The sequence below is a fragment of the Amblyomma maculatum genome, chromosome 2 (genome assembly GCF_055883805.1).
Source record: "Amblyomma maculatum isolate TAMU_Amacu chromosome 2, ASM5588380v1, whole genome shotgun sequence".
Classification (NCBI taxonomy): domain Eukaryota; kingdom Metazoa; phylum Arthropoda; class Arachnida; order Ixodida; family Ixodidae; genus Amblyomma; species Amblyomma maculatum.
In genome coordinates this window covers 225,763,556-225,778,295 of record NC_139345.1, presented here as the reverse complement: position 1 = coordinate 225,778,295, position 14,740 = coordinate 225,763,556, and the positions used below count along the sequence as shown (strand labels likewise).

At 49.0% G+C, this 14,740-nt stretch overlaps 1 long non-coding RNA gene and 1 pseudogene across 1 annotated transcript in view; both read right to left on the bottom strand.

Annotated features, from left to right (window-relative positions):
• Positions 1-14,740, bottom strand: part of LOC146201417 (uncharacterized) — a 203,854-nt gene that overhangs the window by 29,569 nt on the left and 159,545 nt on the right. The gene's annotated exons all lie outside the window — the stretch shown is intronic.
• On the bottom strand, positions 12,138-14,171 carry LOC146201419 (uncharacterized; annotated as a pseudogene).

Sequence of the window (14,740 nt, the reverse complement as noted above, 5' to 3'; positions counted from 1 at the left end):
AGAAAAAAAAAAGAAAAAAAAAAGAAAAAAAAAACACGGCGTTGTACATGGCATCGAATCCAGGTGCGTACACTTCTGCCTTTTCCCGTGCTCTCGAGTTAAGTGATCATTGGATGGCGACTATAACCTTCGAAATGTGATGTATCTATAAAAAAAAAATACACAGCGGCACAAAGCCGCGGTGTATATTGTAGCCTATCGCGAGGCCCATAGTTTGTCGTCACTGCAGCACTGGAGAGAACGACGCTGGCCACGTGCTAGCTGCAGCAGCTGTGGAATGCACGAGGTGAGAATTAAGCAGTACAGTACTTTATGAAGCAATATTCAAGACGATTATGCAGTTGTTATATAAAATGTCGATACTTCCATTAACATCGCTGAACAAAGCCGCACCACACTGAGAATACTCTAGCTGTTAAGCCTGTTGTATGGGCTTAGCGTTCGTCGCGGCAGCAGAGTGACGCTTGCCACGTGTTCTGCAGCTGCTGCACGAAGACTCGGAAGAATGCGTGAGGGAAGCAGGTAATAAGCACTGTAGCACTTTATTAAATCAAAATTGACACGATTATGCATGCGTGTATTTACGTATAGCCTGGTAAAGAGGCCTAGCGCGCAAGTTATTTTGGTGGCCGCGGCGATTGATACGAAGCCACGTGCAACGTAGAGAGGGAAGAGGTGTACGGGATGTGCAGGTCTGCGGTCTGCCAGGAAACATTGGGGCGGCCCTGAAAAGGGCCGTTTGGATGCGCAGCGACGTGACGGCGTGGCGAACACAACGCCCTGCACTCGTCCGTGGCCCTTTGCCGTGCACCGTCAACAGTGGTGCACTACGTCGTACACAGTGCCTGGTTATTATGCTGCCCTGGATGCTGTAGCGATGCTTCTACTGTAGACATTTACGAGGGTTGCGGCGATGATCTTGGAGAGCTGATCGATGCCGCGATCCCTGACATGGGCTGCTGCGTACAAAGAAAATCCTTGGGCTCTTCACAGCATACAGGAAACGGTGCTGTAAAAGGGTAGAAAAAAGTTGCATTACGAACATAGCGATTTGATGAATGCGCAACATATTACCCTTCGACAAAGAAATCTGCGTTCTTGTACCTCAATCAGGGTTGAGAATGCGCACGGCAGACGTGCGCCTCAGCATAGCAGTCAGGCAGCGGTTAGTTGCAGACGGCGGATGTTTTCGTGGAGGTCTCCATAACCGTGGTCGATTTTTTTTTTTTTGAACACGAGGAGCGTAGTCAAGGGTTCGACGAAAGTTCGTCTGGTCAGGCATGGTAGTTGAGTAAAAAGAGTTTCAGTCACTGACCAAGTCAATATGAAAAAAGAATACGTTTCGGAACCCCTACGGGTTCCTTGGTCACAATGAGGCGGACAAGGCGAGGGAATGGAAATTTAAAGGCGAAGCTGGTGACGTAATGATTGTGAATAAATTAATGGCATGTTTCCTGTTGTACGATTCATGATTCCGGTTGTCGTCTGGATGAAAGATGACTCAAGCAGCAGCCGCGTTGTCAGATTCTTTTCTTTAGCTAAGATTGTAGCATCATCCCAGGCAATTTGGTGTCCCGTCTTGTGCGCGTGTTCTGCCAGTGCACTTGAAGCAATCTTATTGTTCCGGACATCACGCTGGTGTTCTTTCAATCTTCGTGTGAATTTCCCAGTTTCACCGATATAAACTTCACTGCATTCGCTACATGGTATCTTATAAACCACACCAGGGAATTGAACAGAGGCAGGGGGTCCTTAACATTAACAAGCATATTGCGAAGCTTGCAGGTCGGCACGTGTCCAATACGCAAGTCATATTTTGAAAATACGCGGGAAAGAGCTTCGCTAACACCACGCATATAAGGGATCCTTGCGCTGGCCGAAAAAGTCTTGGGAGTGGTTATCCTTGGTTGCGAAACAGTTTTCTCAATCCTCGAAATAAAATGCGTGGGATATCCATTCTTGCGAAGCTCGTGCCGTACCTTGTTAAGCTCGGACTCCCTGTTTTGGTCGTTGCAGATCGTTCTGGCCCGGGTTACAAGTGAAGAAACGACTGACTTCTTGTGAGCCATTGGATGGTTCGAGTTAAAATCCAGATAACGTCCAGTGTGTGTGGGCTTGCGGTACACGGTGAACGAAAGGTCATGGTTTTTTCGGGTCACAAGCACGTCGAGAAATGGTAGGCAGTTTTGCTTTTCGAACTCGACAGTGAACTGCAGAACCGGTTCCACTGAATTTAAAGCATGTAGAAATCGAGAGGTGCCTTCTCTTCGCAGGATGCAAAAACAGTCATCCACATAACGGTAGAATACTTTTGGGGCTGGCGTAAAACTGGCGAGAACTTTTTCTTCCAGAGCCTCCATAACAAGGTTAGCGGTGGTGACAGATATTGAAGCACCCATTGCCGTACCCTCTGTCTGCTTGTAGAACTTCGAGTGGTAGGTAAAATAAGTGTTGCTTAGGCAGAATCGCAACAATGTGCACAGGTCGGCGACATCAAAGGGTGTGCGTTCAGCGAGAGCACTGTCGCTTCGGAGCACTTCTTCGCACGTGCTGATGGCTAGAGCGATAGGCACACTGGTGAACAGGGACACTACGTCAAAGGACACCATCACGTCAGCTGCGTCCAACTTCAAGCTACGAAGTTTTTCAACAAAATCCGAAGAATTCGTTACGTGTGTCCTAGATTTTCCTGCTAAGGGGCTCAGTACTTTGTGCAGGTATCCTGAAAGTTTTTGCAGCGGTGACCTGGTGAAGTCTACTATGGGTCGCAAGGGAACGCCAGGTTTGTGGACCTTGGGTAGTCCGTAAATGGCCGGAGCCGAGCCATTGGTGCACAACAAATGGTAGTATAGCTTCTTCTTGTCAGGGGGCACGAACCGGAAAAGGCCGGCAAGAAGCTCTTGGAGCTGTCTTTGTATGCTGCTTGTAGGGTCGCGAGGCAGAGGAACGTAGGTATTTTTGTTTTCCAGTAAGGCCAACATTTTCTCTTCGTAGTCTTTTCTTTCTAGCAGCACCGTTGAGTTTCCTTTGTCGGCGGGCAGGACCACGATGTCTGCATTTTCGCGCAAACTCCTAATGGCTTGTCTTTCGGCTGCCGGTAGCCCGGCTTCTTTGCGCCATTTCGATAGCACCCCAATGGCTCGAGTGCGTGCTTCATTTCGTACGCTCGGGGGAAGTTGATTTACGGCCAGTTCCACGGAACAGATCACCTTCCGCTTGTCAGGTGCTCGATGAACATTGAAATTTAGACCCTGGGAGAGAACGCTGACCTCACTTGTTGAGGGCTGGTAGGACGACAGGTTCACCAAGTTAAGCTTGCCGTCCGATGATAGTTGCGGTCGCAGAGCCTGAAGTTTCTTTTCTTGCGACGTTCTGCATTGACGTTCTCTTACACTGGCAGTAAAATTAGCGTGTAGCTGTACATCTGGAAAGCGGCCTTCAACAATGTACTCTAGTTGTCGACGAGCAAAAAACGCATCTGTCTCGAAGTTCTTGATCTTCTGGCGGCATTCCTGCACACGAGCTTGCACCAACTTTTTTTCCGCTTGCCGCACGATCTGGTGTCCCCAGGTAGTCCGTACAGGCGTTTTCAAGCGAAGTGACCGAGGCACCAAATTTTCCTTTTTGCACGTCTGGTTGAATGACAGGTGGGTCTTGAAAGCAGCAATTCTTGAAACGAGCGAAGTATACCTCCGTATTTTAGTGATTACGCCTTGTCCGAAATTACTCCTGTAGTACAAGTAGTCAAGGGTTCGACGAAAGTTCGTCTGGTCAGGCATGGTAGTTGAGTAAAAAGAGTTTCAGTCACTGACCAAGTCAATATGAAAAAAGAATACGTTTCGGAACCCCTACGGGTTCCTTGGTCACAATGAGGCGGACAAGGCGAGGGAATGGAAATTTAAAGGCGAAGCTGGTGACGTAATGATTGTGAATAAATTAATGGCATGTTTCCTGTTGTACGATTCATGATTCCGGTTGTCGTCTGGATGAAAGATGACTCAAGCAGCAGCCGCGTTGTCAGATTCTTTTCTTTAGCTAAGATTGTAGCATCATCCCAGGCAATTTGGTGTCCCGTCTTGTGCGCGTGTTCTGCCAGTGCACTTGAAGCAATCTTATTGTTCCGGACATCACGCTGGTGTTCTTTCAATCTTCGTGTGAATTTCCCAGTTTCACCGATATAAACTTCACTGCATTCGCTACATGGTATCTTATAAACCACACCAGGGAATTGAACAGAGGCAGGGGGTCCTTAACATTAACAAGCATATTGCGAAGCTTGCAGGTCGGCACGTGTCCAATACGCAAGTCATATTTTGAAAATACGCGGGAAAGAGCTTCGCTAACACCACGCATATAAGGGATCCTTGCGCTGGCCGCCAGCCCCAAAAGTATTCTACGGTTATGTGGATGACTGTTTTTGCATCCTGCGAAGAGAAGACACCTCTCGATTTCTACATGCTTTAAATTCAGTGGAACCGGTTCTGCAGTTCACTGTCGAGTTCGAAAAGCAAAACTGCCTACCATTTCTCGACGTGCTTGTGACCCGAAAAAACCATGACCTTTCGTTCACCGTGTACCGCAAGCCCACACACACTGGACGTTATCTGGATTTTAACTCGAACCATCCAATGGCTCACAAGAAGTCAGTCGTTTCTTCACTTGTAACCCGGGCCAGAACGATCTGCAACGACCAAAACAGGGAGTCCGAGCTTAACAAGGTACGGCACGAGCTTCGCAAGAATGGATATCCCACGCATTTTATTTCGAGGATTGAGAAAACTGTTTCGCAACCAAGGATAACCACTCCCAAGACTTTTTCGGCCAGCGCAAGGATCCCTTATATGCGTGGTGTTAGCGAAGCTCTTTCCCGCGTATTTTCAAAATATGACTTGCGTATTGGACACGTGCCGACCTACAAGCTTCGCAATATGCTTGTTAATGTTAAGGACCCCCTGCCTCTGTTCAATTCCCTGGTGTGGTTTATAAGATACCATGTAGCGAATGCAGTGAAGTTTATATCGGTGAAACTGGGAAATTCACACGAAGATTGAAAGAACACCAGCGTGATGTCCGGAACAATAAGATTGCTTCAAGTGCACTGGCAGAACACGCGCACAAGACGGGACACCAAATTGCCTGGGATGATGCTACAATCTTAGCTAAAGAAAAGAATCTGACAACGCGGCTGCTGCTTGAGTCATCTTTCATCCAGACGACAACCGGAATCATGAATCGTACAACAGGAAACATGCCATTAATTTATTCACAATCATTACGTCACCAGCTTCGCCTTTAAATTTCCATTCCCTCGCCTTGTCCGCCTCATTGTGACCAAGGAACCCGTAGGGGTTCCGAAACGTATTCTTTTTTCATATTGACTTGGTCAGTGACTGAAACTCTTTTTACTCAACGAGGAGCGTCCATGCCACGAGCTGCTGCTGCACGAGGTCCTGGAAGCACGTGGGGAGAGACAAGCGACACAGCACTTATAAATAAGCAAAATGCGAGACAATTTTGAGCAATTTATACTTACCTTGACGGTGCTTGCGATCTCCCGCAGGTCGTCGCCATTATCAACGTCATTCCGCCCAACGTACAGCACGGATCGGCGTGCTGAAAGCGCATTCACGTAAACGCGCAGGCCCCCCATCGTCGAGCACCTCGGTGACCGAACGCGCCGGTGCTAGGGTGCCTCGATGCGCGCCCGCCATGCAGCAGCGACATCCACGAACCGAATGCCGGAATCGCGCGCGTTGCCAGAGCGGGGGGCACTTAGCGATTCCCTAGAGCGTCTAGGCATGGTCTAGGGACAAAAAAAAAAAAAACAAGCAAACAAAGTTTTTGACTACGTCACGTTCTGTTAAGCATCGAGCCCAGCAGAGCGCAGAAAAACCTTTAGCTATAGCCCTTCAGGAAACAGGAAAAGGTCTACCAAAATTATCGGGATATCAGGCGTTCCACGGTGACCGGGGAGAAAAATCCCGCGTCTCCACTCTAGTTAAAAGACACATAGCGGTAGTCGAGCATGAGGTCAACTCGCGAGACATCGAAGCTGTATTAATAGAAATTATCACTGGTCGCAAGGAAGAGGCTAGTCTCTTCATCTTAAATGTGTACAGCACCCCCCAGCAGAGAAAGGTACGTTTCCGCGCCCTCTTCCGCAAAGCGATCAAAACAGCAGGAAGCAATACTCTTATAATTCTAGGAGACTTCAATGCCGCCCACCAAGAATGGGGCTACAATAGACACGACCCCAAGGGTAGGCAACTGTGGGAGGACATACATGAGCTCGGTCTCACCCTGCTGACGGACCCTAGCTGTCCGTCCAGGATGGGAAACAGCGTCTGTGCAGACACCACCCCGGACCTTACCCTAGGAAAAAACACGGGAGACGCAGTCTGGAAAAACACAGCTCAATATTTTGGCAGCGACCACTTTGTTCTGGCTCTCACCCTCAGCAAGGGCGTCAAAACGCGTCGCCTCAAAAAACCAAAAATCACCGATTGGGACAGGTTTAGGCAAATCAGAGAAAACTGCGAATCGGGAGATGAAATCCAAAACATAGAGCAATGGGCAGAGACGCTTAAGAAACAAGTAGAGAAAGCAACCACGACCCTACGGGAGGACGATGCGCCGGTGACGGTTGATAGCAAACTCCTTCATATGTGGGAAGCAAAATGCGGCATGGAGAGGCGTCTCCGGTCGCAAAGATGGAACAGGAACCTTAGGCGAATGATAGCAAGATATAACAAAGAGATTGAAGATTACGCAGTAAAACTTTGCGAACAAAACTGGTGTAGTAGGTGAGACGAGATGGAAGGGAACATGAGCCTTGCTAATACGTGGAGCCTACTCAGACACCTACTTGATCCTGACAATTCGAAAACTCAATCGGGCATAAGACTGACGAAAGCCAGACACGCGTTCGAAGGCACGGACGGGGAACTCATGGCGAAACTAATTAACATGTACGTAGGCGACACACAAACCTTACCCCTGCCGGATTACGAAGGACCCTTAAACGAGGCCCTAGACGCGCCGATCACGGAGGCGGAGGTTCGCGCCGAAATATTAGGCCTAAAAACAAAATCGGCTCCCGGCCCAGACGGAATCACAAACAAGGTTCTCCGAAATTTGGACGATAATTCCATCCGCGCGCTCACCAAATACACGAGAATCGTATGGGACAAAGGCCGCCTCCCGCAACAGTGGAAGACGGCAAACGTAATTTTGATACCGAAGCCAGGCAAACCCCCTAAACTAGAGAACTTACGACCAATCTCTCTAACATCCTGTATAGGGAAATTGATGGAGCGGGTAGTCCAAACGCGACTAACGCGTTTCATGGAGCTTAACGACCTGTGGCCGCACGAAATGGTTGGGTTCCGGCCCGGCCTGTGCACACAGGACGAATGCTCCGCTTGAGACACGATATCATAGAAAGCGAAACCAGGGACGCGAGGGTACTACTAGGTCTAGACCTGACAAAGGCGTTCGATAACGTAAAACACGCGGCAATTCTTTCTGGCCTCCAAGAATTGGGGGTCGGAAAGAAAACGTACGACTACGTAAAAGACTTCCTGTCGGGTAGAACGATAAAGATAAAGTTTCAGGACATTGAATCCTCCACCGTCAAACTAGGAAGCAGGGGTACGCCACAGGGTTCGGTGCTGTCCCCGTTCCTCTTTAATGTTGCCATGCGAAACCTCCCGGCAGAACTGAGGACAGTGGAAAACTTGAAATTCAGCATGTACGCGGACGACGTCAACCTGTGGGTTACCCAGGGGAGTGACGCGAGCATCGAGGAGGGCTTGCAAGCGGCGGCGGACACCGTGGTGTCCTACGCGGCCGAAAGGGGCCTCTCGTGCTCTCCACAAAAATCGGAACTTTTTATCTACAACCCGAAGGCGCTCAGGTGTAAACGCCAGATAAACATCAGCGTAACAGTAGACGGCCAAATAGTGCCAAAAGTCGAACAAATTAGGATCTTGGGGCTGTTTCTACAAGCAGATGGGTACAACGATACAACGGTAAAGAAACTGAACGCGTACGTCACGCAAGTCACGGGTCTGTTCAGGTGAATCGCACTAAAAGGTCGGGCCTTAAGGAACGAAGCCTCCTGAAACTAATGCAGGCTTACATCACTAGCCGCATATGTTACGCCACACCATTCCTAAACATTAGATCAGACGAAAAGCAGAGAATAGACGCACTCATCAGACGATGCGCGAAGAGGGCTCTGGGACTACCCATCTCGACCTCGACTGAACGCCTCCTCGAAATGGGGGTGCACAACAATTGGACGGAACTAGCGGAGGCTGTGCGCATGGCGCAACTAGAAAGATTAAGCAGAACCACCACGGGCAGAACCATCCTCGGCTGGGTGGGACTGCAGTCAGATAGAGGAACAAGCCACAAAGTAGACATTCCACGAGAGTGTCGCGAATATATAATAGTGCCCCCCTTACCTAAAAACATGCACCCTACGTACAACAAGGAGAGGAGACAAAAGAGGGCCGAGACACTCGCAAAGAAAGCGGGGAAAATGAAGCCGGGGGAGGTCGCCTACGTGGACGCGGCTAGCGCGAAGTCGGGGGCGGCGGTGGCTGTGGTCGTCAACGGCCGCGGCGTGCCCGCCGCCGCCGCGTCCGTTAGAAGCCGAAATGTAGACACGGCTGAAGAAGTTGCAATAGCGCTCGCTTGCTTTGGAACGGAAGCCAGCATAGTTATTAGTGACAGCAAAACAGCTGTCTGGAACTTTGGAAAAGGGAGGGTCTCGACGGAGGCAGCCAAAATTTTAGAGAAAGGAAAACTTGAAAGAGAGATTCGAATTATTTGGACCCCCGCGCACGAGTCCGTCCCCGGCAACGAGGCGGCGCACGAGCTAGCCCGAGCTCTCTACTTCCGGGCAGCCGTAGAGCCGCCTGATTGCGATGGGATGGACGAGAGGCTGCAAACTTATAAGGAAATTTTAGAACACTACAGACTTAGCAGAAGGTCCGTGCCACCACCGGACCGAACGCTAACTAACAAGGAGGCCGTCGCTTGGCGGCGCCTGCAAGCTGGGAATTTCCCAAATCCCGTCTGGCTTTTCCACACGCAAGTGGAGGAAAAGGCGGACGATAAATGCGAAACCTGCGGAGAAAGGGGTACTCTGGATCACATAATCTGGCAATGCCTTGATTCCCCTGGCGCCAAGGAAAACATAAACAGTAGAGAAGCATGGGAACTGCTACTGCGGAGCGAGTCCCCCGCCAACCAGCAGCAAGCTGTCCGCCTGGCGGCTGAAGAAACGAAGAAACACTATCACTTCGCCTGTCTTTAGTCGCGGAGGCCCCGGCCTCCGTCCCATAGGCGTGCGGGCCGGGGGCGAGGAGTAGGGGGCCTCCTACATCGGTGGAAAAATAAAGTTCATAACAACAACAACAACAGCATCGAGCCCGGCGCAAAAAACGTCACGCCAGGCCGCGGCGTGTCCACCAATCAGCGTTTCCAGCCGAGCTACCCCTAAACGCTTCTCTCCCGGCGGTCCGCCTGGTTAGCTTGCCGCTTGGGGCGCTGTCGTCAGTGGCGCCCCAATGAGCATGATAGCTACTGCTACCACCCCGTTTCAAAGGGGACGTTCCTATATTCCATCCATCCATCCCCAAGCGGCAGGAAGCAACACAAGGTAGCAGAATACAAAGCAGCTTAGAACTGACCAATCTAAACTGGAAAAAGGCAGAAAAAAATATTCCTAAAGACACATCTACAGGAATAGATGGAATTCCGATCAAGCTGATTAATGAACTCGGTCCAAAAAGTAAGGAAACGTTATTAAAAGCTCTGGAAACAGTCATAACGAATAAGCGAAGTCCGGACAGCTGGCGGCAAAGATGAATTTGATTTATAAAGGGAAAGGAGACAGGATGCACATAAAATCCTACAGGCCGATTACCATAACATCTGTTATTTACAGGTTAACCATGCAGGCGGTGAAATTAAAGGTGCAAGCATGGGTAGAAAGTAACAAGATACTCGGAGAGCTTCAGAACGGCTTTAGAAATGGTAGGCGCTTAGATGATAGCCTGTTCGTGCTTACCCAATGCATCAAAATAACTAGAGTGGAAAATAGACCTTTGTATTTGGCCTTCCTGGACATAAACGGGGCGTACGAACGTAAACAGGGAACTCCTGTCGAACATATTAAAAGAAGAAGGTATCGGTTATGAGATAATAGAGTTCCTACAGGAAATATACCGGGATAACAAAGTAGAAATTACGTGGGAAGGGATAAGAAGTACGGAGGATGTGAAAGTATGCAAAGGATTACGACAAGGCTGTCCTCTATCACCGGTGCTGTTCATGCTTTATATGATAAACCTGGAACGGAGGATACAAAACAGTAACCTAGGTTTTAACCTGTCATAGGTGGAAGGCGGTAGAGCAGCGCCTCCCCGGTTTAATGTATGCAGACGATATTGTGCTGCTAGCTGAGAGTCTGGAAGAATTGCAAACTCTAGTTAAGTATTGCGGAGACTAAGGGGACGCTCTAGGCTTCAGTTTAAGCGCATGTTACGTCGGGTCTGATGATTTTCAACGGCTCAACTGATCAGGGTCTTAAAATACAAGGCCATGAAATACCTAGAGTAGCAGAATAAAAATATCTGGGGGTATGGGTAAACGAACGATTGGCATACATTGGAAAGCTTGAGCAATCACCTAAGGCCAAAGGGCGAAGGAATGCCGGGATAATGAAGCATAAGGCATTGTGGGGATACAATAGGTATGAGGTTTTGAGGGGTATTTGGAAAGGAATTATGGTGCCCGGACTTACTTTCGGAAATGCGGTTTTGTGCCTAAAATCAGAGGTACAGTCGACATTAGAAATAAATCAGAGATCCGTTAGACGATTAGCACTAGGTGCCCACGGCAAAACTACAATTGAGGCGGTACATGGAGATATGGGCTGGGCATCTTTCGAAGTACGAGAAGCTCAGAATAAAAAATTATATGAGGAACGCCTGAGGAAACTGGACAGTAACAGATGGGCAGCTAAAGTATTTAAATACCTGTACCTAAAAAGCGTGGACTCACAATGGAGGAAAAGAACTAGGAAACTAACTAGTAAGTATGCTAGTCACAAGGACGGAGAAATAAAGAGCATTAGGCAACAGGTGAGGAACACAGAAGGTAAAAGTTGGATAAATTCGATGGAAAAGAAACAGAATGTGGAATTATACCGAAAGTGGAAAAGGCAGATCAGGAAGGAAGATTTCTTTGATAACTCAAGAGGCAGTGCCCTACTTTTTGAAGCTAGATCAGGGTGCCTTAGAACACGCAGCTACAAAAAGAAATTTAACAATGGAGATGACGCATGTGCTGTATGCGGAACCCCCAGTGAAACAATTGACCATATTATAATCGAGTGTAATGGTATCCATCCGGAAGTTGATGCAGGCGCAATCACTGTTCCTGAAGCTCTGGGGTTTAGAGATACCAGTGGCCGGGTGAATAAACCGGCGGTGGAAACTAGCAAAAAACGACTGGAAGATTGGTGGCTTAAAAGCAGAGAAGTGACATAATGTTAGTAATGTAGGAACAAAAATTTAATAAATAGGATGATGGTTTAGTTAACCAATCTAAATCAATAATTAAGATATATGGAGAAAAATGACCATGATAGCTACTGCTACCACCCCGTTTCAAAGGGGATGCTCCTATATTCCATCCATCCATCCATCCATCCATCCATCCATCCATCCATCCATCCATCCATCCATCCATCCCACAACAGTGTGACTAAACTATTTAAACTAATATTTTGCCTTGAGGTCTAAACCAACTTTTAATAATCTCCTTCTATGCGAAGCATATAACAAAAAGAGCGATCACTTTCACTTTGACATATAAGCAAAAGGAGCGATCACTTTCACTTTGACATTACATGTTGAGAAACTGTAGTTCACCGTGGTTGACAGCAAAGTCTTATTCATTGTAATAAATTTGTGGCTGTATCAGCACTTGTGCATGTTACTATTGGAATGAGGTCTTTGAGATTGAGATAGATGCGGTCAGAGGTAGGTGGTGGTGGTGGTGGTGAACTCTTTCATTGCGCCCAAAAACAGGGGACCAGTCAAAGGACCGGTTGCGCTGATTTAGAGGAGGTCGGCGGGGATCCTTTGGGATTCCGCGGCCTCCACCGCGCGCTGGATAAGCCAGCGTTGGTCTGCTGGCTCGGAAGTACACAGGAGAGACTCCCACGTCTCTGGGGTGTTTGAGTTGTCTGTGTTGTAATGTGTACAAGTACACACCATGTGTATGAGTGTGACCGGAGTTGAGCAGTGTTTACACATGGGGGCTATCTGATCCGGAAAGATCCTGCTGTATAAGAGGGGGTGTGGGAAGCTGCCAGTTTGTAGTTTGCGCCATTGGACGGCCTCGCGTCTTGTTAGATCGCGGTGTGCGGGAGGATATGTGCACCTTTGGAGTCGGTAGTGCTCGAGTATGTCCGTGTAAGTGGTGAGTAGAGAAGCGCGTGATATATTAGTGTCAGCGGAAGCAGGGTGGCTGATCATACTCTCGGCTCGGCAGCTGAGATCTCGAGCGAGAGTGTGTGCCTGGGCGTTTCCACTGAGCGACTCGTGGGCTGGAGCCCAAAGTAAGCGAGATGTGGAAGAGGGTGCTGTAGAACGTAGAATGTTTAACGCCTGGCAGGAGATACGGCCAGTATCGTAATTGCGAAATGCCTGTTGAGAGTCACTGATGACGACTTTGGTATTAGGGTCGGCTAGCGCTAGCGCAATGGCAACCTCCTCAGCTGCGGTGACTGTTTCTGCATTGCGAATGCTGCAGGCTGTGTACCAGCTGCGGTGAGGGGCGAGAGCTACCGCCACCATCGCTGGCCTCAATGGACGGTAAGAGGCGTCCGTATACGTGACATCCGGACGTCCGCTGAAGCGTTTCTCGAATTGACGAGCCCGGTCGGCCCGTCTCTCGGCGTGGTGTTCCGGGTGCATCCGTTTGGGAATGGGAGGAATGCGGAGATTTAGGCGATATTCCGGTGTAAGTTCAGCGTAACTTGGGGCCGATCTCGGCGGGGAGATCCCAACTTGCTGCAGTACCGCTCGGCCAGCGTGTATGAGTGAGAGCCGCTCATACTGGGCGGTGAGGGTTGCCTCGATCAGTTCGCTCACGGTATTGGAGATTCCGAGAGCCATGAACTTATGGGTAGCTGTGGACATGGGAAGACCTAGGGCCGTCTTGTATGCTTTTCGAAGTGACGCCTCTAGCCGTTCGCTTTCGGCACGAGTGAGACGTAAGTAGGGTCCAGAGTAGGTGATGCGGGAGCGGATGAAAGCTTGAACGAGGCGCAGGAGGTTGGACTCTCGCATGCCATGATGCTTGTTGGAGATTCGCTTAAGGAGGCGTCCGATCTGTACAACCGACTGGTCGATGCGTTGGATCGTGATGTTGTTGCTGTCGTTGGCTTGTAGATGCAAGCCCAAGATCCTGATGTTGTCTGTTCGAGGAATCGGGTTTCCTTGCACCTGGAGGTTGATATGAGGAAGTATCTTTGAAGGGCGTCGTCCCGGGGAAGGGATGATGATATACTCGGACTTTGTCGCCGAGCAAGTGAGGCCAACTGCACTTAGATAATTTTCAATCCGTTCGATCGCGGTCTGTAAAATCTCTTCAATCTGGCCATGACTGCCGCGCGTGATCCAAAGTGTGAGGTCGTCAGCATAAATGCTGTGATGCAGGTGGGGGATGTCGGCCAGTAGCTTCGGCAGGCCTATCAGTGCGACGTTAAAAAGCATCGGCGAAAGTACGGCGCCTTGCGGCGTGCCACGGTTTGCCGGAGAGATGATGGAAGGATCTCCAGTGCCGGTTTTAAGTTGCACTGTGCGGTCGATGAGAAAGTTTCGGATGTACGCATACATGCGATGTCCAACACCGAGAGCTTGAAGTTGTTGAAGAATCGCTTCATGGAGGACGTTGTCGAATGCCTTGGCAACGTCGAGGCCGACGATTGCTTTCGTGTCTAGTGTACGTCTCATGACTACCGGATGATGGAGAAGAAGCATAATGTCCGGGGCCGCTAAATGAGGGCGGAAGCCGAACATTGTGTCTGGTAGAAGATGGTTGTCTTCAAGTTATCTTGAGAGTCTGGTCTGGATAACGTGTTCCATCAGCTTCCAACCTCTGACGTGGCCAAGAGGTAGGGAGATGAACACAGCACCGACTTTCAACTGAGGTGTATTAGAAAGCGGAATTTATGTACATTTTCGTAATATGTGACTCAGCCGAAGTCAAAACGTCATATGCACATGTGCCAGTTTCTCTCCCAAAAAAGAATAGACAAAAAAAAAATAAACAAAACAAATCACAAAAATACAAAACACAAGTGAAGTATACACCATGAGCAAGCACATACCTCACCGCTAAACAATCGATGAAGATAAATGAAAAAGGCAGGTTGAGCGGTATATGGGCTTTCGTTGTCAAAATGTAAAGTATGAATGAGCAGGATTAAGTCGTGTCGTTAGCCTTAAAAACCACCCTATATAGAACAGAAAACCGCCATACATGAAAGTATATAACATATTGTTACGGTCGCGGGTTCGACACAATCTGACGCTGGATCTCCGCAGTAGCCGCCACCTCGGAACCGTCACGATGACTACCCCGCACCTCCACCAAGCTGTTACGGGGATGTACTTAATGTGACGGTACTGCGATGGGCTGAACTCGACGCTAA